At 60.0% G+C, this 23872-nt stretch overlaps 1 pseudogene; it reads right to left on the reverse strand.

The window, feature by feature from the left end:
- The window catches only part of LOC142487281 (uncharacterized), a 38465-nt pseudogene extending 14726 nt beyond the window's left edge, over positions 1-23739 (reverse strand).
- Positions 23740-23872: the final 133 nt, after the last annotated feature.

Raw genomic sequence — 23872 nt, forward strand, 5'->3', positions numbered from 1 at the left:
TACCCTTTTGCGAAGTAGTCTGTCAAGATCGTGGAGGTTCTCTTCGATCGGGTCGCCCTCGACATCTTGGATTAAGTGGTCAACTTTGGGTATGACTCTGGAGTTTATTTGCGTGCACTTTGATGCTTTATTTAATTCGCTGACGGCTGTGAACGTGTTACGCTGTGCTCACCACGGACAAGGAGGGACCCCGAAACTGAGGTGAGATGGGTAACAACTGTAGGTCAGAATCCGCAAGCCGAGGTAAAGGGTCGGAGAGTTCAGGAGGTCAGGGTACAAGCCAAGGGTCGAAGTCCAGAGCGGGTCCACAGCCAAGCCGGTTTGGTACACAAGGGGTCACTAAGGAAGACAGGAACTGAGACAGGCACGACCGTGGGTAACACAGGTCACACAAAACTATGCTCAGCCAAAGAAAGAATGGCTGAGCAGGGTATAAATGAGAGCAGAACCCAATGGGAAGAAGGGGAGGAACGGAGGAGCGGCCCCATGGGAGGCAGGGATAGGTGAGGGACAGTGCCACAGCTGATTAGCTTGATGCGAGGCTTGTGGGCGGTGCACACGCGTCAGACATGCGTACCGCGCGGGAGAGGTGTGCGCGACCCGAGCTGGGGGCGGGAGCTTTTCCTGCGGGAGGACAGAAAGGTCCGTGATTGCATGCACGCGTCCTGTGGCAAGCGCGGGGACCGGGGAGGAAGAAGGAGGGTCCCGCTCGCGGCGGTGAAGTCGTGGAGCCGGAGCACGCTGGGTAAGTGGCATCGCGGGGGGAACCCTCTTTGGGAGAGGTGTCCCCCGAGGCCTTACAGTACCCCCCCCTTGAGGAGCGGCTTCAGGACGACTCCAATATGGTTTTTGGGGAAACTTAGAATGGAAGAGTTTCAGCAATCTGGGGGCATGTATTTGGTGGTAAGGTACCCAAGATCTTTCCTCTGGACCAAAGCCCTTCCAGTGAACCAGGTACTGTACCGAACCCCTCGTCCTCCTGGAATCCAGAATAGACTGAATCTCAAACTCCTCCTGCCCTGAACTATGACCGGCTTAGGGTCAATCGGTGTCCTGTGGAACCGTGGACTCTGGGACACAGGTTTTAGCAGTGACACGTGGAACACTGAGGGTATCTTCATGGATGGAGGAAGTTCCAGACGATATGCCACAGGATTGATCCGTTCCACTACTGAGAATGGGCCCAAGTACCTGGAGGCCAGCTTGTGGATCGGAGTCTTCAGTCTAATGTTCTTGGAGGAGAGCCAGACCTTATCCCTTGGCTTGAAGACTGGTGCCTGGCGGCGGTGAAGATCTGCCTGTGCCTTTTGTCTGTGGGTTACCTTTCTCAAAGCCTCTTGGATCTTTTTCCAGGATTCCTGAAGATCCTTGATTCGGTCATCGGCCGCTGGAACCCCGGAAGGAACAGAGGTGATGGGCAGCTGACCTGGGTGAAAACCATAATTAATGAAAAAAGAGGATTTCAGCGTGGAGCTGTTCTTTAAAGAATTATGGGAGAACTCTGCCCACGGAAGTAAATCTACCCAATTGTCCTGGCTGTCCGCGATGCAGCATCGGAGGTATTGTTCCAGAGTCTGTTTCGTTCTCTCAGTTTGCCCATTAGTTTGGGGATGATACCCGGAAGAAAAGTGGAGGGCGATATCCATCCTGAGAGCAAAGGCCCGCCAAAACTTTGAGACCAACTGTGTACCTCGATCGGACACGATGGAAAGAGGAACTCCGTGAATGCGGAATATTTCCTTAAGAAAAACGTCTGCCAGGGTGGCGGAATTGGGTAGGCCTTTGAGAGGGACGAAATGGGCCTGCTTGGAAAACCGATCCACGACAACCAAAATGGTGTTCATTCGTTTAGAGGTTGGAAGTTCCACCACAAAGTCCATGGACAGGTGACTCCATGGGCGTTCTGGTATGGGGAGGGGTTGTACGGCCTTTTACGAATGGTCTTAACCTGGGCGCAGATTGGACAGGTTTTTACGTACTCCGAAATGTCCTGCAACATGGTTGGCCATGGTTGGCCACCAAAAGGTACGACCAATGAGGTCAGAAGTTCTGCTAATGCCTGGATGACCGGCTGACCTAGAAGAATGACCCCACTCAAGAATCTTCTTAAGGAAGCGTGGAGCTGCATACAGACGGCCGACCGGCACCTTAAGACCCCTCGGGAGGTTAGATTTACTGCCATGACCTGATCCAGGATATCAAAAGAGTTGGCCGAAATTATATATTTGGAGGGTAAGATTGTTTCGGATAACTTCGGAATTGTCCTCGAACAGGAATTGACGTGAAAGTGCATCTGCCTTTTGATTCTTTGAGCCAGGAATGTAAGATATGAGATAATAAAATCTCGAAAAAAAAGGAGACCATCGAGTCTGACGTGCCCCAAGGCGACGTGCACTCTCAATGTAAAGTAAATTTTTATGATCAGTAAAGATTGAAATGGGGGTCTCCGTTCCCTCCAGAAGATGTCTCCATTCCTGAAGGGCGAGTTTAATAGCCAGGAGCTCTCTGTTTCCGACGTCATAGTTCCGTTCTGCCGAAGATTTTTTTTTTAAAAGAACCCACAGGGATGAAGTCCGACGTCGGATGCGTCTACCTCTAAGGTAAAGGGAAGCCCGGGGTCAGGATGACACAAAATAGGAGCAGAAGCGAAAGATTTTTTGAGGGAGTCCAAAGCTTGGAGAGCTGCAGGAGACCAAACTGCTGTGTTAGCTCCCTTTTTGGTAAGGGCAGTAATGGGGGCCACGGTAGAAGAAAAATTCTTGATGAATTTACGATAGTAATTCGCAAATCCCAAGAATTGCTGTATGGCTTTCAGGGAAGTGGGTTGTGGCCATTCTAAGACAGCTTTGAGTTTGACTGGGTCCATAGAGAAGCCAGTGCTATAAATGATGTATCCAAGAAAGGGAATGGAAGAAAGATGAAAAGAACATTTCTCTAGCTTAGCGTAGAGATGGTTCTCCCGAAGGCGGGACAGGACTAATTTGGTGTGCTGAATGTGGTCAGAGAGAAATTTAGAAAAAATAAGGATATCGTCAAGGTATACGATAACGAAGCTGTCGAGGAGATCGCGGAAGATCTCATTGACAAACTCCTGGAAGACCGCCGGGGCATTGCACAGGCCGAAAGGCATGACTAGGTATTCATAATGCCCATCCCGGGTGTTAAAGGCGGTCTTCCACTCGTCGCCCTGACAGATGCGGACAAGGTTATAGGCTCCGCGGAGATCAAGTTTGGAAAAAATTGTTGCCCCCTGTAGACGATCGAAGACTTCGGAAATGAGTGGCAGGGGATAACGGTTCTTGATCGTAATTTTGTTAAGACCTCTGTAGTCAATACAGGGGTGCAGGGAACCATCCTATTTCTTAACAACAAAAAATTCCAGCTCCAGCTGGAGATGAAGAATTGCGGATGAACCCCTTCCTCAAATTATCCTGGATATACTCAGCCATGGCCTTGGTCTCGGGTATGGATAGAGGGTAAGAACAGCTCTTGGGTAGGGTAGCACCGGGAAGAAGGTCAATAGGACAGTCAAAGTCTCTATGGGGGGGGGTAACACTTCAGAATGTACCTTATCAAAAACGTACGCCAGGTCCCAGTAGACCGTTGGGAGGGAAGTTTTATACTCTGCGGGTAAATCCACTCCGGCTAACATCCGTTTGGGGGGAAGACAGGTCTTGAGGCACTGGGGGCTCCATCGTTTGGGTTCTTTATTAACCCAATCCAGTTGTGGGTTGTGTAGTTGCAACCAGGGGAGTCCCAGAATCACATCTACCGATGGAGTATGGATCACGTCCAAGATAATCTTCTCTTGGTGACCGTCCTCCGTGGAGAGGGACAAAGAACAAGACTCCAGGGAAATAAAAGCTGGTTGGAGTGGACGCCCGTCTATGGCCCCCAGACCAACTGGAACAGCCTTAGATCGGAAGGGAATCCCATTCCTATAGGCAAAACTCTGACCAATAAAGTTTCCCCGAGACCCAGAATCTATAAATGCGGAGGCGGGGATCAGGGAGTAATTCCAGGCCAGAGAGATAGGCAGCATTATTCAAGTGGGAAGTACTTTAGTAGAAGAAAGAGAAGAGATTACACCCAATGAGACCCTCTCATACCTTATTGGGTCCTGGCGTTTCCCGGCCGCAGGGGACAGCTTACCAGCAGATGACCGGGGTGACCGCAGTAAGGGCACAGTCCACCCTCTCGTCTGCGCTGTCTCTCAGAAGCGGATAGACGATGACTTCCGAGCTGCATAGGTTCAGGCTCATCCATGGGTTGGGGAACGTAATGGACGAGACTGCGGCTGGTAGACCGAGAGGAGGTGGTACGAGGAAGGGCGCGTTCAAGTCTTCTCTCTCGTAGCCGCTGGTGCACGCGGATGCAGACCGCAATGAGATCCTCCAATCTTGTGGGTCTCTCCATAGTGGCCAGCTGGTCCTTGATGGCGTCCGACAGACCCTACCAAAAAGCTGCGGAGAGTGAGTCATTGTTCCAGGAGGTCTCCGCCGCGATGGTCCGGAAGTCCAGAGCATTCTCGGTGACAGGACGAGTACCCTGGGAAATATGAAAGAGCAAAGAATCTGCCGTAATTTGGCGACCAGGCGTATCAAATACTTGCCTGAATTCTCAAAGAAAGCGAGGATAATCACGCATCATGGCAGGCTCTCGCTCCCAGATGGGGGATGCCCAGGCTAGGGCCTTTCCATTCAAGAGAGACATAATATAGGCCACCCTTGAACGTGCAGTAGGAAAGCGCGAAGGAGATAATTCAAATTGAATCTCGCACTGATTGAGAAACCCTCTGCACTCGTGAGGGTCCCCTGCATAGCGGTTGGGAGCCGGGAGACAAGGAACCACAGCCACTTGAAGACCTGGAGAGGGAAACCATGCAGCTGCCATGGCAGAGGGGCCTGGGGACTGCTGCAACGAGGAGAGTCTATAGAGCTCCTGCGTCATGGATGCAAGCTGCGCCTCTAGCTGGAGAAGTCGCTGCATGGGGCTTGGTCGCTCAACCTCTTCGAGGTCCATGTCCGTTTGGCTGAGCATAATGTTACGCTGTGCTCACCACGGACAAGGAGGGACCCCGAAACTGAGGTGAGGTGGGTAACAACTGCACCCACAGCTACGGGGACATGCCTGGAAAGTGGAAAATAGGCTTCTGGAACCGTCTGGGAGTATAAGATAAAGGAAGATACTCGCCAGACGAGAAGGGAGGTTCCAGAAGATAGTTGGTACCGAGAGCCTGGGGTCCAGAGCCGGGGGTTAGGTCGGAATCCGTAAGCTGAGGTAAAGGGTTGGAGAGTTCAGGAGGTCAGAGTACAAGCCAAGGGTCGAAGTCCAGAGCGGGTCCACAGCCAAGCCGGTTCGGTACACAAGGGATCACTAAGGAAGACAAAGAGACAGGAAGTGAGACAGGCACGACCGTGGGTAACACAGGTCACACAAAGCTATGCTCAGCCAAAGAAGGAATGGATGAGCAGGGTATAAATGAGAGCAGAGCCCAATGGAAGAGGGGGAGGAACGGAGGAGCGGCCCCATGGGAGGCAGGGATAGGTGAGGGACAGTGCCACAGCTGATTAGCTTGACGCGAAGCTTGTGGGCGGTGCACGCGCGTCAGATGTGCGTACCACGCGGGAGAGGTGCGCGCGACCCGAGCTGGGGGCGGGAGGACAGAAAGGTCAGTGATTGCGTGCGCATGCGCGCGTCCTGTGGCAAGCGCGGGGACCGGGGAGGAAGGAGGGTCCCACTCGCAGCGATGAAGTCGTGGAGCCGGAGCACGCCGGGTAAGTGGCATCGCAGAAGGAACCCTCTTTGGGGAGGTGTCCCCCGAGGCCTTACAGAACAGAGCTAATGGCTCACATGTCCATGCAGTTCAGCCGTCGCGCATGAGCCCCCCTAACCGACTCATTTAAGGGGAGTAGGGGGATTTGGAAGCTCAAAGAGGACTCGCTCAGGGATTATACAGGTGAAACAGTTCCAATAAACAGGCCTTGGGAAGGGAAATAGGTGCAAGGGTATGATTGGTGTGGGAAAGGAGGAATGTGAGTTGGGGCTGTCAGGTAATGTGGTAGATGTTCTATGACCAAGAACATGGACCAAGCCCAGTGTGGTAAAAGGAGATATGGGTGAAAAGAACCCAAAGGAGATTCCAATGCCGGTAAGAGGGACCCTTGCAAGGTTTATATATGATAATTATTCGCCGTAGGCCTGTCGTTTAATTCTCTGTTTCTTCCCTCCACTAATGCTGTTGTTAAAATGTAAAGCACTTACTTCTTCAAATGAACCAGTGTCTAAAGGCAACACATTTTGCCGATGCTGTTGCGAAGGAAGCTGCCTTCAAAAGAACATCTATTTTCTATGAAACAGCTGATGGTCTTGAGTGAGACACATATTGAAGTGCCCATAGCACTTGATCAGTGCCAACTAGCCTCCTCAGCAGAAGAGATTGCTTCCTGGTAGGCCTCTGGCTGTGCACAAGTTTCAGGTGACTTGTGGAGATCAGCAAAAAAAATGGAAGCAGGCAAACAGCCTTCTGAAGATGCAATTTAATGTGCCACCAAAGGGTCCAACGTTTCGGCAAAGATTTTTTGCAGCAGGTTGTTAAAATAACACAATATTACTATTCTTCCTGTGTAGTTTGTCAACAATAAAATGTAAGATCTAATGTAAGATGCAAGGTTGAACAGAGAGCTCATGCTGCCTCTGGGGTCTGTTTGTAAATAGATGGATTTTCATTTAACTTCCTAAATTGGTGCATTACAGATATGTTTTGGTCCTCCATTACACCTTCTCCCTGGATGGATGAAAGCATGCCCATGTGCATGTAAAACAGTTGCTGTAGGAATTTTCCCCACAATTTGGGTTGCCCCTCTTGATAAACATTGATCGAGGAACTCACTTCACAAGTCAATTTGTCCAAGATTTATCCAAGGTTTTGGGCATTACCTATCAGTTTTATTGTGCATATCACCCTTAGTCAGCGGGTGCAGTATAAAGGGCCAAGATAGCATAGATAAGAGCTCAGAAAGGTTTTAAATGGCCAGACGCTCCACCCTTAATGAGTACTCCAGCTAGGAAACATAATTTAACACCGCATGAGATTCTGATATGTAGACCCATGACAACAGGACTATTGAAAAATATTCAGTATCTCCATGCACAGGTGAAAGATGTCCAACCGGTACCTGAAGATACCAAAGCACACCAGTTGGAACCAGGAGACTGGGTCCTGATAAGACAATTACACCACAAACACTGCTGTATAACCTCTGTGGGAAGGACCATTTCAGATTTTACTCACTTTCATTACAGCAGTCAAAATAGAGGGAAAAACTCTAGGATACATGTATCTAATTGCAAACTTGCCCCTGCTCTTTCTTATGACATCTGAGCAATATTTAGCTTGGAGACAACAAGTTTGAGAACAACTGGGGACAGTGAATTTTTCTTGGGTTATATATTTTTGTTATTTTTCTCTGCACATATGTTCGGCATGAAAGCGACGAAAATTATATTGTTATACAGTATATATATCACTTATTGCTTTCCCCTCTGATAGCTTGTTTGAAGAAGGAACATTAACAGAGAATATTCTCCTCAAACAAGACAATGTATGCAAAACGCCTGAGCTGAAGTAATTGTTGGATATGCAGAGATATCTATTTGTGAAGGTCACTTTATTCCTAGGTGTTCCATGGAACCCTAGTGATAGTGAGAAGTGGATCAATAACACCAGTAGTTTTCAGGCCTTTTGTAGTAAAAAGAGAGACATCATCTTATTGAGATGGTATTTTTAGCTGCAATGTTTCCTCCTGCTGAGGCCATGATGTCATTACAAAAGATAGGTGCCATCACAGATCTTTTATACAATGCTTTAAATCATACTAGAGTTATACAGTTGCGATCTAGTGAACAAAAACAAATCTGCATGGTGGCCCTACAAAATAGGATGGCATAGACTATCTGGTAGCAACAAAGGGGGGTGTATGTTCACTAGTTGGTCAGCAGTGCTGCACATATTCAGTATAAGGGCCATTATATAGTGTGTCAGCTCGTGCACGGGACGCTCGCTTTTTGTGTGTATGCTGTGAGCGACTGGGATGGAAGGTAATGTGTGTGTGTGTGTTTATAGATTGTGTGAGTTAAATATGTATTAAATAATATTTAAGAAAAAAAAGACATTTTGTATAAATAAAACATTTTTTTATTGTGCAACACACACACACTTCAGCGGCGCAAAATCATTATTTTCCTCATCTCCCTCGTCGGCCAGCTCCACGCTCACTGCCGTGTGCGCGCGCGGCACCATTATAGAAAGGTTGACTAACCACAGCCATTTATAAGTGCCGCGCGCACGGCGGAGCCCACGCAGCCAGTATATAACAGCCCTAACAGATAGATCAGGAGAGATTGAAGGAGAAATAGATCAATTTAAGGAGATACAGGAGACACTTAGAGATGATTTGTTCTCTTGTGATTGTGGTGGTTATCCTGACAGTCACTTTGGGTAAGACACTGGTATCCAGGTGTGTGGATGTGACCGTACCGATACATGGACTCAGGGAAGGTTCACCTGTATCCGCTTCACTTTATAGACCTGACTCATGTGGGACCAGAATGTTTAACACCAAAACCAACTGGGGATCTGGGGGGTAGACGCTAGCCTCAACTAGGGGCAGGAGCCTGTTTCAGAAGGCTTATCCTGTCCACTTCACATGCTGTGTTTTTCCGCTGAGATCAGTGCTATTCCACACCAAACACTTTGAAATCTCCCGCCAGTCGTCTCTCCGATCAACTCCAAAACTAACCAGGTTCCCTGCCTCGGCCGCGGTCCTTATATAGCCCCCGCTAGCTATACTCGCTAGCTATACTTTACATGGAGCCGGTGCCGCGCGCCAATCACAGCGCGGATCGTGAAAGTGAAGTCAGAGGATGAGGGCTCGCCCCGGCTGCCCCAATGGGGAAAGGGGGCCGGCTTAGCTGCTCAAGACCGCCCCTGGATGACGGAGCTGTTGGGAAGCGGAGAATTCAAAGTTGCCAATGGGAACCATGGCTACGGGACTCAGACCCTGCAAACGGTTCCCTTGGCAAGTGTTGTACTTCTGCTGGGTCCCTCGCTGTCTGCGGGGGAACAAAAGGCTCTCTCTCAGTGAGAGCCGTCCTCGGACCTGATACTCAGCCCTTCCCCGCTCACCATTTGTCCCGGCACTAAGCTCACCCAGCCTTTTGTCACGAACCAGCATTTCCCTGTAGCCAGCCCAGATAAGTAAATTACTGGGTATAGATACAGAGAAATGCTTATAACATATAAATCACATTACTGCTGCCTTACTAACTGTATGGGGAACATGTTACATTCTAACATGGGGGAAAAAATGCACTTTTAATGTTACAGTCCCATATCCAAAATGTATACATTTTTCCTCCTTCCAGACATCACACAGTGATTATAGCTCGTTTCAGGAAGGGAACTCACATCAGTGGGCAGTGCAATATGTGGAAAGAAAAAAAAATAAAAAAATTATGGTGCAGTATGCCAATCAGTGTTGACTAAAATCGTAACAGACTAACAACACAACACAAACATGACAGACAAACATGAACACACTAGCAAGGCTGAAATATTAAAAAAAAAGCTAATTTATACTGGATTCCTGGAGGGTCACTAAAAGCACAAGCATCCGGAGGGGTAAAAGTGAAACCCTACTCACAAGATACTGGACAATAACAGGCAAAACAGACTGGAATCGCGCTGATGATCTTCAAAGATGGCGACCGGAGCACTCTCACAGGCATCCCCACGTGACAGGGGTGGAAGGGGAGTCACACGAACTGCGGGACTTCCGGGCGGATATGACGTCGCGCCTCACGATACTCCCAGAGATAACGTTCCTCCTTCACTCCTCTTCTTCCACGGCTTCACCACGGCTTCACCAGCTGTTATACAATGTCCTCCACGGGCCGGATGCAGCTCTAAAACACACAAAAACCTCCCGACGCGTATACTGCACCATAATTTGTTTTTTTTCTTCTTTCCACATATTGCACTGCCCACTGATGTGAGTTTCCTTCATCACCAGTTCATTTAAGGACACCATTTGGACTTTACACTTTATGGTTTGGACTTTAAATTTATTGTGGCGCCGGTATCCCCTTTTTTTTCCCATGCTTCCTAACTGACTGTACTGTCAGTATTTACCTGGCTGCCAGTGTTTGTTTACGCAATATTCTATTAAGTACACTTTTTATATTGTTTGTAGCGCGGCTTCACACCGTCTTTTTTGTTATTTGTTTCAGGAAGGGGTTACACAAAACATTACATACACTGGCCAACATGAGTCATCCCCCCCCGCCCCGTGCCTCTCTCAACCACCCCCCGCCCCGTGCCTCTCTCAACCCTCCCCTGCCTCTCTCAATCCCCCCGCCCCGTGTCTCTCTCAACCCCCCCTGCCCCTTTCCTCTCTCAACCCCCCCCCCCCCGCCCCGTGCCTCTCTCAACCCCCCCCCGTGTGCCTCTCGCAACCTCCCCCGCCTCTCTCAACCCCCCGTGCCTCTCTCAACCCCCCGTGCCTCTCTCAACCCCCCCCGTGCCTCTCTCAACACCCCCCCGTGCCTCTCTCAACACCCCCCCGTGCCTCTCTCAACCCCCCGTGCCTCTCTCAACCCCCCCGTGCCTCTCTCAACCCCCCCGTGCCTCTCTCAACCCCCCCGTGCCTCTCTCAACCCCCACCTGTGCCTCTCTCAACCCCCCCCCGTGCCTCTCTCAACCCCCCCCGTGCCTCTCTCAACCCCCCCCCGTGCCTCTCTCAACCCCCCCTTGCCTCTCTCAACCCCCCCCGTGCCTCTCTCAACCCCCCCCGTGCCTCTCAACCCCCCCGTGCCTCTCTCAACCCCCCCCGTGCCTCTCTCAACCCCCCCCGTGCCTCTCTCAACCCCCTCCCCGTGCCTCTCTCAACCCCCCCCGTGCCTCTCTCAACCCCCCCGTGCCTCTCTCAACACCCCCCGTGCCTCTCTCAACCCCCCCTCCCGTGCCTCTCTCAACCCCCCCAGTGTGCCTCTCTCAACCCCCCCGTGTGCCTCTCTCAACCCCCCCCCGTGTGCCTCTCTCAACCCCCCCCGTGTGCCTCTCTCAACCCCCCCCCCCCATGTGCCTCTCTCAACCCCCACCCATGCCTCTCTCAACCCCCCCGTGCCTCTCTCAACCCCCCCCCCGTGCCTCTCTCAACACCCCCTTGCCTCTCTCAACCCCCCGTGCCTCTCTCAACCCCCCCCCCCCCGTGCGTCTCTCAACCCCCCCGTGTGCCTCTCTCAAACCCCCCTTGCCTCTCTCAACCCCCCGTGCCTCTCTCAACCCCCCGTGCCTCTCTCAACCCCCCCGTGCCTCTCTCAACCACCCCCCGTGCCTCTCTCAACCCCCCCGTGCCTCTCTCAACCCCCCCGTGCCTCTCTCAACCCCCGCGTGCCTCTCTCAACCCCCCCGTGCCTCTCTCAACCCCCCGTGCCTCTCTCAACCCCCCCGTGCCTCTCTCAACCCCCCCCACTGTGCCTCTCTCAACTCCCCCTGTGCCTCTCTCAACCCCCCCGTGCCTCTCTCAACCCCCCCCGTGCCTCTCTCAACCCCCCCTTGTCTCTCTAAACCCCCCCCGTGCCTCTCTCAACCCCCCGTGCCTCTCTCAACCCCCCCCGTGCCTCTCTCAACCCCCCGTGCCTCTCTCAACCCCCCCCGTGCCTTTCTCAACTTCCCCTCCCGTGCGTCTCTCAACCCCCCCCGTGTGCCTCTCTCAACCCCCCCCCCGTGTGCCTCTCTCAACCCCCCCCGTGTGCCTCTCTCAACCCCCCCGTGTGCCTCTCTCAACCCCCCCCATGTGGCTCTCTCAACCCCCCCCCCTGTGTGCCTCTCTCAACCCCCCCGTGTGCCTCTCAACCCCCCCGTGCCTCTCTCAACCCCCCGTGCCTCTCTCAACCCCCCCGTGCCTCTCTCAACCCCACCCGTGCCTCTCTCAACCCCCCCCCCCCACGTGCCTCTCTCAACCCCCCTCCCGTGCCTCTCTCAACCCCCCCCATGTGCCTCTCTCAAACCCCCCCTTGCCTCTCTCAACCCCCCCGTGCCTCTCTCAACCCCCCCGTGCCTCTCTCAACCCCACCCGTGCCTCTCTCAACCCCCCCCCCACGTGCCTCTCTCAACCCCCCTTCCGTGCCTCTCAACGCCCCCCATGCCTCTCTCAACCCCCCCGTGCCTCTCTCAACCCCCCCGTGCCTCTCTCAACCCCCCCGTGCCTCTCTCAACCCCCCTCCCGTGCCTCTCTCAACCCCCCTCCCGTGCCTCTCTCAACCCCCCCCATGTGCCTCTCTCAAACCCCCCCTTGCCTCTCTCAACCCCCCGTGCCTCTCTCAACCCCCCCGTGCCTCTCTCAACCCCCCCGTGCCTCTCTCAACCCCCCCCCGTGCCTCTCTCAACCCCCCCGTGCCTCTCTCAACCCCCCCGTGCCTCTCTCAACCCCCCCCCGTGCCTCTCTCAACCCCCCCCGTGCCTCTCTCAACCCCCCCGTGCCTCTCTCAACTCCCCCGTGCCTCTCTCAACCCCCCCTGTGCCTCTCTCAACCCCCCCGTGCCTCTCTCAACCCCCCCGTGGCTCTCTCAACCCCCCCCCGTGCTTCTCTCAACCCCCCCACCCGTGCCTCACTCAACCCCCCCGTGCCTCTCTCAACCCCCCTGTGCCTCTCTCAACCCCCCTGTGCCTCTCTCAACCCCCCTGTGCCTCTCTCAACCCCCCCGTGCCTCTCTCAACCACCCCCCGCCCCTCTCTCAACCCCCCCTGCCTCTCTCAATCCCCCCGCCCCGTGTCTCTCTCAACCCCCCCTGCCCCGTTCCTCTCTCGACCCCCCCTGCCCCATTCCTCTCTCAACCCCCCCCACGCCCCGTGCCTCTCTCAACCCCCCCCCCGCCCCGTGCCTCTCTCAACCATCCCCGTGTGCCTCTCTCAACCTCCCCCGTGCCTCTCTCAACCCCCCCGTGCCTCTTTCAACCCCCCCGTGCCTCTCTCAACCCCCCCCGTGCCTCTCTCAACCCCCCCCCGTGGCTCTCTCAACCCCTGTGTGCCTCTCTCAACCCCCCCGTGTGCCTCTCTCAACCCCCCCCGTGTGCCTCTCTCAACCCCTCCCCGTGTGCCTCTCTCAACCCCCCCCCCCGTGTGCCTCTCTCACCCCCCCATGTGCCTCTCTCAACCCCCCCCATGTGGCTGTCTCAACCCCCCCCCGTGTGGCTCTCTCAAAACCCCCGTGCGCCTCTCAACCCCCCCGTGCCTCTCTCAACCCCCCCGTGCCTCTCTCAACCCCACCCGTGCCTCTCTCAACCCCCCCGTGCCTCTCTCAACCCCCCCCCGTGCCTCTCTCAACCCCCCCGTGCCTCTCTCAACCCCCCTCCCGTGCCTCTCTCAACCCCCCTCCCGTGCCTCTCTCAACCCCCCCCGTGTGCCTCTCTCAAACCCCCCCTTGCCTCTCTCAACCCTCCCTTGCCTCTCTCAACCCCCCCCCATGCCTCTCTCAACCCCCCCATGCCTCTCTCAACCCCCCCGTGCCTCTCTCAACCCCCCCCCGTGCCTCTCTCAACCCCCCCTTGCCTCTCTCAACCCCCCTCCCGTGCCTCTCTCAACCCCCCCCGTGTGCCTCTCTCAAACCCCCCTCCCGTGCCTCTCTCAACCCCCCTCCCGTGCCTCTCTCAACCCCCCCGTGTGCCTCTCTCAAACCCCCCCTTGCCTCTCTCAACCCCCCCTTGCCTCTCGCAACCCCCCCCATGCCTCTCTCAACCCCCCCCCATGCCTCTCTCAACCCCCCGTGCCTCTCTCAAACCCCCCCGTGCCTCTCTCAACCCCCCCCGTGCCTCTCTCAACCCCCTCGTGCCTCTCTCAACCCCCTCCCCGTGCCTCTCTCAACCCCCCGTGCCTCTCTCAACCCCCCCCCCCCCCCCCGTGCCTCTCTCAACCCCCTCCCGTGTCTCTCTCAACCCCCCCTCCCGTGCCTCACTCAACCCCCCCGTGCCACTCTCAACCCCCCCGTGCCTCTCTCAACCCCCCCCCCCGTGCCTCTCTCAACCCCCCTCCCGTGCGTCTCTCAACCCCCCTCCCGTGCCTCTCTCAACCCCCCCCGTGTGCCTCTCTCAAACCCCCCCTTGCCTCTCTCAACCCCCCCTTGCCTCTCTCAAACCCCCCCCTTGCCTCTCTCAACCCCCCCTAGCCTCTCTCAACCCCCCCCCATGCCTCTCTCAACCCCCCCATGCCTCTCTCAACCCCCCGTGCCTCTCTCAACCCCCCCGTGCCTCTCTCAACCCCTCCCGTGCCTCTCTCAACCCCCCCGTGCCTCTCTCAACTCCCCCCCGTGCCTCTCTCAACCCCCCCGTGCCTCTCTCAACCCCCCCCGTGCCTCTCTCAACCCCCCCTCCCGTGCCTCTCTCAACCCCCCCTCCCGTGCCTCACTCAACCCCCCCGTGCCACTCTCAACCCCCCCGTGCCTCTCTCAACCCCCCTCCCGTGTGTCTCTCAACCCCCCTCCCATGCCTCTCTCAACCCCCCCCCCGTGTGCCTCTCTCAAACCCCCCCTTGCCTCTCTCAACCCCCCCTTGCCTCTCTCAACCCCCCCCCCATGCCTCTCTCAAACCCCCCATGCCTCTCTCAACCCCCCGTGCCTCTCTCAACCCCCCCGTGCCTCTTTCAACCCCCCCCGTGTGCCTCTCTCAAACCCCCCCTTGCCTCTCTCAACCCCCCCTTGCCTCTCTCAACCCCCCCCATGCCTCTCTCAAACCCCCCATGCCTCTCTCAACCCCCCGTGCCTCTCTCAACCCCCCCGTGCCTCTCTCAACCCCCCCCGTGCCTCTCTCAACCCCCCCGTGCCTCTCTCAACCCCCCCCGTGCCTCTCTCAACCCCCCCGTGCCTCTCTCAACCCCCCTGTGCCTCTCTCAACCCCCCCCCGTGCCTCTCTCAACCCCCCCCCGTGCCTCTCTCAACCCCCTCCCCCGTGCCTCTCTCAACCCCCCCGTGTGCCTCTCTCAACCCCCCCCCATGCCTCTCTCAACCCCCCCCCCCGTGCTACTCTCAACCCCCCCGTGCCTCTCTCAACCCCCCCGTGCCTCTCTCAACCCCCCCCGTGCCTCTCTCAACCCCCCGTGCCTCTCTCAACCCCCCCCCCGTGCCTCTCTCAACCCCCCCCCGTGCCTCTCTCAACCCCCCTCATGCCTCTCTCATCCCCCCCCTGTGCCTCTCAACCCCCCCTTGCCTCTCTCAACCCCCCCTTGCCTCTCTCAACCCCCCCTTGCCTCTCTCAACCCCCCCCGTGTCTCTCAACCCCCCCCCCGTGCCTCTCAACCCTCCCCCCGTGCCTCTCTTAACCCCCCTGTGCCTCTCTCAACCCACCCCCGTGCCTCTCTCAACCCCCCCGTGCCTCTCTCAACCCCCCCGTGCCTCTCTCAACCCCCCGTGCCTCTCAACCCCCCCCCGTGCCTCTCTCAACCCCCCCTCCCGTGCCTCCCTCAACCCCCCCGTGCCACTCTCAACCCCCCCGTGCCTCTCTCAACCCCCCCCCCGTGCCTCTCTCAACCCCCCTCCCGTGCGTCTCTCAACCCCCCCCTGTGCCTCTCTCAACCCCCCCCGTGCCTCTCTCAACCCCCTCCCCCGTGCCTCTCTCAACCCCCCCGTGTGCCTCTCTCAACCCCCCCGTGCCTCTCTCAACCCCCCCCCCCCCGTGCCACTCTCAACCCCCCCGTGCCTCTCTCAACCCCCCCCGTGCCTCTCTCAACCCCCCCCGTGCCTCTCTCAACCCCTCTCCCGTGCGTCTCTAAACCCCCCCTTTGCATCTCTCAACCCCCCCCGTGCCTCTCTCAACCCCCTCCCACGTGCCTCTCTCAACCCCCCCGTGTGCCTCTCTCAACCCCCCCTTGCCCCTCTCAACCCCCCCGTGCCCCTATCAACCCCCCGTGCCTCTCTCAACCCCCCGTGCCTCTCTCAACCCCCCCCGTGCCTCTCTCAACCCCCCCCGTGCCTCTCTCAACCCCCCTCGTGCCTCTCTCATCCCCCCCCTGTGCCTCTCAACCCCCCCCTTGCCTCTCTCAACCCCCCCTTGCCTCTCTCAACCCCCCCTTGCCTCTCTCAACCCCCCCTTGCCTCTCTCAACCCCCCCCGTGTCTCTCAACCCCCCCGTGCCTCTCAACCCCCCCCCGTGCCTCTCAACCCTCCCCCCGTGCCTCTCTCAACCCCCCTGTGCCTCTCTCAACCCTCCCCCGTGCCTCTCTCAACCCCCCCGTGCCTCTCTCAACCCCCCCGTGCCTCTCTCAACCCCCCGTGCCTCTCAACCCCCCCCCCGTGCCTCTCTCAACACCCCCGTGCCTCTCTCAACAACCCCGTGCCTCTCTCAACAACCCCGTGCCTCTCTCAACTCCCGTGCCTCTCTCAACCCCCCCGCCTCTCTCAACCCCACCGCCTCTCTCAACCCCCCCCTGCCTCTCTCAACCCCCCCCCTGTGCCTCTCTCAACCCCCCACGTGCCTCTCTCAACCCCCCCGTGCCTCTCTCAACCCCCACGTGCCTCTCTCATCACCCCCCCCCTGTGCCTCTCTCAACACCCCCCCGTGCCTCTCAAACCCCCCGTGCCTCTCTCAACCCCCCGTGCCTCTCTCAACCCCCCCCGTGCCTCTCTCAACCCCCCCGTGCCTCTCTCAACCCCCCCCGTGCCTCTCTCAACCCCCCCCCGTGCCTCTCTCAACCCCCGCCCGTGCCTCTCTCAACCCCCCCCGTGCCTCTCTCAACCCCCCCCCCTGTGCCTCTCTCAACCCCCCCGTGCCTCTCTCAACCCCCCCGTGCCTCTCTCAACCCCCCCCCGTGCCCCTCTCAAACCCCCCGTGCCTCTCTCAACCCCCCCGTGCCTCTCTCATCCCCCCCGTGCCTCTCTCAACACCCCCGTGCCTCTCTCAACCCCCCCCCCGTGTGCCTCTCTCAACCCCCCCCCCGTGTGCCTCTCTCAACCCCCCGTGTTCCTCTCTCAACCCCCCCGTGTGGCTCTCTCAACCCCCCCCCGTGTGGCTCTCAACCCCCCCGTGCCTCTCTCAACCCCCCCTGTTCCTCTCTCAACCCCCCCCGTACCTCTCTCAACCCCCCCGTACCTCTCTCAACCCCCCCCGCACCTCTCTCAACCCCCCCGTTCCTCTCAACCCCCCCCGCACCTCTCTCAACCCCCCCGTACCTCTCTCAACCCCCCGTACCTCTCTCAACCCCCCCGTACCTCTCTCAACCCCCCCGTACCTCTCTCAACCCCCCCCCGTTGTCTCTCTCAACCCCCCCCCGTGCGTCTCTCAACCCCCCCCATTGTCTCTCTCAACTCCCCCACGTGCCTCTCTCAACCCCCCCCCCGTGCCTCTCTCAACCCCCCCCCCGTGCCTCTCTTAACCCCCCCCCCGTGTCTCTCTCAACCCCCCCCTGCCTCTCTCAACCCCCCCCCTGTGCCTCTCTCAACCCCCCACGTGCCTCTCTCAACCCCCCCGTGCCTCTCTCAACCCCCACGTGCCTCTCTCATCACCCCCCCCTGTGCCTCTCTCAACACCCCCCCGTGCCTCTCAAACCCCCCGTGCCTCTCTCAACCCCCCGTGCCTCTCTCAACCCCCCCCGTGCCTCTCTCAACCCCCCCGTGCCTCTCTCAACCCCCCCCGTGCCTCTCTCAACCCCCCCCCGTGCCTCTCTCAACCCCCGCCCGTGCCTCTCTCAACCCCCCCCGTGCCTCTCTCAACCCCCCCGTGCCTCTCTCAACCCCCCCCCCTGTGCCTCTCTCAACCCCCACCGTGCCTCTCTCAACCCCCCCCGTGCCTCTCTCAACCCCCCCGTGCCTCTCTCAACCCCCCCGTGCCTCTCTCAACCCCCCCCCGTGCCCCTCTCAAACCCCCCGTGCCTCTCTCAACCCCCCCGTGCCTCTCTCATCCCCCCCGTGCCTCTCTCAACACCCCCGTGCCTCTCTCAACCCCCCCCCCGTGTGCCTCTCTCAACCCCCCCCGTGTGCCTCTCTCAACCCCCCGTGTTCCTCTCTCAACCCCCCCGTGTGGCTCTCTCAACCCCCCCCCGTGTGGCTCTCAACCCCCCCGTGCCTCTCTCAACCCCCCCTGTTCCTCTCTCAACCCCCCCCGTACCTCTCTCAACCCCCCCGTACCTCTCTCAACCCCCCCCCGCACCTCTCTCAACCCCCCCGTTCCTCTCAACCCCCCCCGCACCTCTCTCAACCCCCCCGTACCTCTCTCAACCCCCCGTACCTCTCTCAACCCCCCCGTACCTCTCTCAACCCCCCCCGTACCTCTCTCAACCCCCCCCGTTGTCTCTCTCAACCCCCCCCCGTGCTTCTCTCAACCCCCCCCATTGTCTCTCTCAACTCCCCCACGTGCCTCTCTCAACCCCCCCCCCGTGCCTCTCTCAACCCCCCCCCCGTGCCTCTCTTAACCCCCCCCCGTGTCTCTCTCAACCCCCCCGTGGCTCTCTCAACTGCCCCCCGTGCCTCTCTCAACACCCACGTGCCCCTCTCAACCCCCCCGTGTCTCTCTCAACCCCCCCCGGTGTCTCTCTCAACCCCCCCCGGTGTCTCTCTCAACCCCCCCCCCGGTGTCTCTCTCAACCCCCCCCCGGTGTCTCTCTCAACCCCCCCCCCCCGTGCCTCTCTCAAACCCCCCTCGTGCCTCTCTCAACCCCCCCCCCGTGCCTCTCTCAACCCCCCCGTGCCTCTCTCAACCCCCCGCCGTGCCTCTCTCAACCCCCCGCCGTGCCTCTCTCAACCCCCCCGTGCCTCTCTCAACCCCCCCGTGCCTCTCTCAACACCCCCGTGCCTCTCTCAACACCCCCGTGCCTCTCTCAACCCCCGTGCCTCTCTCAACCCCCGTGCCTCTCTCAACCCCCCCGCCTCTCTCAACCCCCCCTGCCTCTCTCAACCCCCCCCTCTGTGCCTCTCTCAACCCCCCATGTTCCTCTCTCAACCCCCCCGTGCCTCTCTCAACCCCCCCGTGCCTCTCTCAACCCCCCCCCTGTGCCTCTCTCAACCCCCCCGTGCCTCTCTAAACCCCCCCGTGCCTCTCTCAACCCCCCGCCCGTGCCTCTCTCAACCCCCCGTGCCTCTCTCAACCCCCCCCGTGCCTCTCTCAACCCCCCCGTGCCTCTCTCAACCCCCCCCGTGCCTCTCTCAACCACCCCCTGTGCCTCTCTCAACCCCCACCGTGCCTCTCTCAACCCCCACCGTGCCTCTCTCAACCCCCCCCCGTGCCTCTCTCAACACCCCCCGTGCCTCTCTCAACCCCCCGTGCCTCTCAACCCCCCCGTGCCTCTCTCAACCCCCCCGTGCCTCTCTCAACGCCACCCCCCCCGTGCCTCTCTCAACCCCCCGTGCCTCTCTCAACCCCCCCATGCCTCTCTCAACCCCCCCCATGCCTCTCTCAACCCCCCCCCATGCCTCTCTCAACCCCCCTGTGCCTCTCTCAACCCCCCTGTGCCTCTCTCAACCCCCTGTGCCTCTCTCAACCCCCTGTGCCTCTCTCAACCCCCTGTGCCTCTCAACCCCCCCGTGTCTCTCTCAACCCCCCCCGTGTCTCTCTCAACCCCCCCCGTGTCTCTCTCAACCCCCCCGTGTCTCTCAACCCCCCCCGTGTCTCTCTCAACCCCACCCGTGCCTCTCTCAACCCCCCCCGTGTCTCTCTCAACCTCCCCGTGCCTCTCTCAACCCCCCCCTGTGCCTCTCTCAACCCCCCCCCTGTGCCTCTCTCAACCCCCACCGTGCCTCTCTCAACCCCCCCCGTGCCTCTCTCAACCCCCCCGTGCCTCTCTCAACCCCCCCGTGCCTCTCTCAACCCCCCCCCCGTGCCTCTCAACCCCCCCCCCGTGCCTCTCTCAACCCCACCCCCCCTGTGCCTCTCTCAACCCCCCCCATGCCTCTCTCAACCCCCCGTGCCTCTCAACCCCCCCCCATGCCTCTCTCAACCCCCCCCATGCCTCTCTCAACCCCCCCGTGCCTCTCTCAACCCCCCTGTGCCTCTCAACCCCCCCGTGTCTCTCTCCACCCCCCCGTGTCTCTCTCCACCCCCCGTGTCTCTCCCCCGTGTCTCTCTCCACCCCCCCGTGTCTCTCTCCACCCCCCCGTGTCTCTCTCCACCCCCCCCGTTTCTCTCTCCACCCCCCCCCGTGTCTCTCTCAACCCCCCCGTGCCTCTCTCAACCCCCCCCCGTGCCTCTCGCAACCCCCCCGTGCCTCTCGCAACCCCCCCCGTGCCTCTCGCAACCCCCCCCGTGCCTCTCTCAAACCCCCCCCGTGCCTCTCTCAAACCCCCCCCGTGCCTCTCTCAACCCCCCCCCGTGCCTCTCTCAACCACCCCCTGTGCCTCTCTCAACCCCCACCGTGCCTCTCTCAACCCCCACCGTGCCTCTCTCAACCCCCCCCCGTGCCTCTCTCAACACCCCCCGTGCCTCTCTCAACCCCCCGTGCCTCTCAACCCCCCCGTGCCTCTCTCAACCCCCCCCGTGCCTCTCTCAACCCCACCCCCCCGTGCCTCTCTCAACCCCCCGTGCCTCTCTCAACCCCCCCATGCCTCTCTCAACCCCCCCCATGCCTCTCTCAACCCCCCCATGCCTTTCAACCCCCCCTTGCCTCTCTCAACCCCCCTGTGCCTCTCTCAACCCCCTGTGCCTCTCTCAACCCCCTGTGCCTCTCAACCCCCCCGTTTCTCTCTCAACCCCCCCGTGTCTCTCTCAACCCCCCCCCGTGTCTCTCTCAACCCCCCCGTGTCTCTCAACCCCCCCGTGTCTCTCTCAACCCCACCCGTGCCTCTCTCAACCCCCCCCGTGTCTCTCTCAACCTCCCTGTGCCTCTCTCAACCCCCCCCTGTGCCTCTCTCAACCCCCCCCCCTGTGCCTCTCTCAACCCCCACCGTGCCTCTCTCAACCCCCCCGTGCCTCTCTCAACCCCCCCGTGCCTCTCTCAACCCCCCCGTGCCTCTCTCAACCCCCCCCCCCGTGCCTCTCAACCCCCCCCCCGTGCCTCTCTCAACCCCACCCCCCCTGTGCCTCTCTCAACCCCCCCCATGCCTCTCTCAACCCCCCGTGCCTCTCAACCCCCCCCATGCCTCTCTCAACCCCCCCCATGCCTCTCTCAACCCCCCCGTGCCTCTCTCAACCCCCCTGTGCCTCTCAACCCCCCCGTGTCTCTCTCCACCCCCCGTGTCTCTCTCCACCCCCCGTGTCTCTCCCCCGTGTCTCTCTCCACCCCCCCGTGTCTCTCTCCACCCCCCCGTGTCTCTCTCCACCCTCCCCCGTGTCTCTCTCCACCCCCCCCGTGTCTCTCTCAACCCCCCCGTGCCTCTCTCAACCCCCCCCCGTGCCTCTCGCAACCCCCCCGTGCCTCTCGCAACCCCCCCGTGCCTCTCGCAACCCCCCCGTGCCTCTCTCAAACCCCCCCCGTGCCTCTCTCAAACCCCCCCCGTGCCTCTCTCAAATCCCCCCCGTGCCTCTCTCAACCCCCCCCCGTGCCTCTCTCAACCCCCCCCCGTCTCTCTCAACCCCCCCGTGCCTCTCTCAACCCCCCCCCGTGCCTCTCTCAAACCCCCCGTGCCTCTCTCAACCCCCCCGTGCCTCTCTCAACCCCCCCGTGCCTCTCTCATCCCCCCCGTGCCTCTCTCAACACCCCCGTGCCTCTCTCAACCCCCCCCCGTGTGCCTCTCTCAACCCCCCCCCCCGTGTGCCTCTCTCAACCCCCCCCGTGTGCCTCTCTCAACCCCCCCCGTGTGGCTCTCTCAACCCCCCCCCGTGTGGCTCTCTCAACCCCCCCCGGTGCGGCTCTCAACCCCCCGTGCCTCTCTCAACCCCCCCTGTTCCTCTCTCAACCCCCCCCCGTGTGGCTCTCAACCCCCCCGTGCCTCTCTCAACCCCCCCTGTTCCTCTCTCAACCCCCCCCGTACCTCTCTCAACCCCCCCCGCACCTCTCTCAACCCCCCCCGTTCCTCTCAACCCCCCCCCCATGCCTCTCTCAACCCCCCCGTGCCTCTCTCAACCCCCCCCGTGCCTCTCGCAACCCCCCCGCCTCTCGCAACCCCCCCCGTGCCTCTCTCAAACCCCCCCCGTGCCTCTCTCAAATCCCCCCGTGCCTCTCTCAACCCCCCCGTGCCTCTCTCAACACCCCCCCGTGTCTCTCTCAACCCCCCCCCCGTCTCTCTCAACCCCCCCGTGCCTCTCTCAACCCCCCCCGTGCCTCTCTCAAACCCCCCGTGCCTCTCAACCCCCCCCGTGCCTCTCTCAACCCCCCCCGTTCCTCTCTCATCCCCCCCGTGCCTCTCTCAACACCCCCGTGCGCCTCTCTCAACCCCCCCCCGTGTGCCTCTCTCAACCCCCCCCGTGTGGCTCTCTCAACCCCCCCCCCGTGTGGCTCTCAACCCCCCCGTGCCTCTCTCAACCCCCCTTGTTCCTCTCTCAACCCCCCCCCCGTGTGGCTCTCAACCCCCCCGTGCCTCTCTCAACCCCCCCTGTTCCTCTCTCAACCCCCCCCGTACCTCTCTCAACCCCCCCCGCACCTCTCTCAACCCCCCCGTTCCTCTCAACCCCCCCCCCATGCCTCTCTCAACCCCCCCGTGCCTCTCTCAACCCCCCCCCGTGCCTCTCTCAACCCCCCCGTCTCTCTCAACCCCCCCCGCCTCTCTCAACCCCCCCCCCGTGCCTCTCTCAACCCCCCCCCGTGCCTCTCTCAACCCCCCCGTTGTCTCTCTCAACCCCCCCCGTTGTCTCTCTCAACCCCCCCCCCCCGTGCCTCTCTCAACCCCCCCCCGTGCCTCTCTCAACCCCCCCCGTGTCTCTCTCAACCCCCCCCGGTGTCTCTCTCAAACCCCCCCCGGTGTCTCTCTCAACCCCCCCCCCGGTGTCTCTCTCAACCCCCCCCGGTGTCTCTCTCAACCCCCCCCGGTGTCTCTCTCAACCCCCCCCGGTGTCTCTCTCAACCCCCCCCCCCCCCGGTGTCTCTCTCAACCCCCCCCCGTGTCTCTCTCAACCCCCCCCGTGCCTCTCTCAAACCCCTCTCGTGCCTCTCTCAACCCCCCCCGTGCCTCTCTCAACCCCCCCCGTGCCTCTCTCAACCCCCCACCCCCCCGTGTCTCTCTCAACCCCCCCGTGTCTCTCTCAACCCCCCCGTGCCTCTATCAACCCCCCCCGCGCCTCTCAACCCCCCCCCCGTGCCTCTCAACCCCCCCCCCGTGCCTCTCAACCCCCCCCCCCCATGCCTCTCAACCCCCCCCCCCGTGCCTCTCAACCCCCCCCCCGTGCCTCTCAACCCCCCCCCGTGCCTCTGAACCCGCCCCGTGCCTCTCTCTCAAACCCCCCCCCCCGCCTCTCTCTCAAACCCCCCCCCCGCCTCTCTCTCAACCCCCCCGTGCCTCTCTCAACCCCCCCGTGCCTCTCTCAACCCCCCCCCCGTGCCTCTCTCTCAAACCCCCCCCCCCACCCCGTGCCTCTCTCTCAATCCCCACCCCGTGCCTCTCTCTCAATCCCCCCCCGTGCCTCTCTCTCAACCCCCCCTCTGCCTCTCTCAACCCCCCCTGTGCCTCTCTCTCAACCCCCCCCCCCCCCCTGTGCCTCTCTCTCCCCCACTTATTGCATAGTTAGAGGGAGGGGGGTACAATGATAAAAGTGATCACCTTATCTTTTTCCGGGAACACAAGCGTAGGTTTGGATCACGCATGCGCAGAAGCCTGACCAGTGCTCTCAATGCCATGTCTAATCAGGGCAATCCCACTGTACAGCCAATAGGAGCCTTGCTAGTACTGCACATGCTCACAAGCGCCACTGAATGCAGAGCCGCCATCTTGGATAAGGGTTATGCCCATGTTAAGTAACGCAA

Source organism: Ascaphus truei, chromosome 2 (genome assembly GCF_040206685.1).
Source record: "Ascaphus truei isolate aAscTru1 chromosome 2, aAscTru1.hap1, whole genome shotgun sequence".
Lineage (NCBI taxonomy): Eukaryota > Metazoa > Chordata > Amphibia > Anura > Ascaphidae > Ascaphus > Ascaphus truei.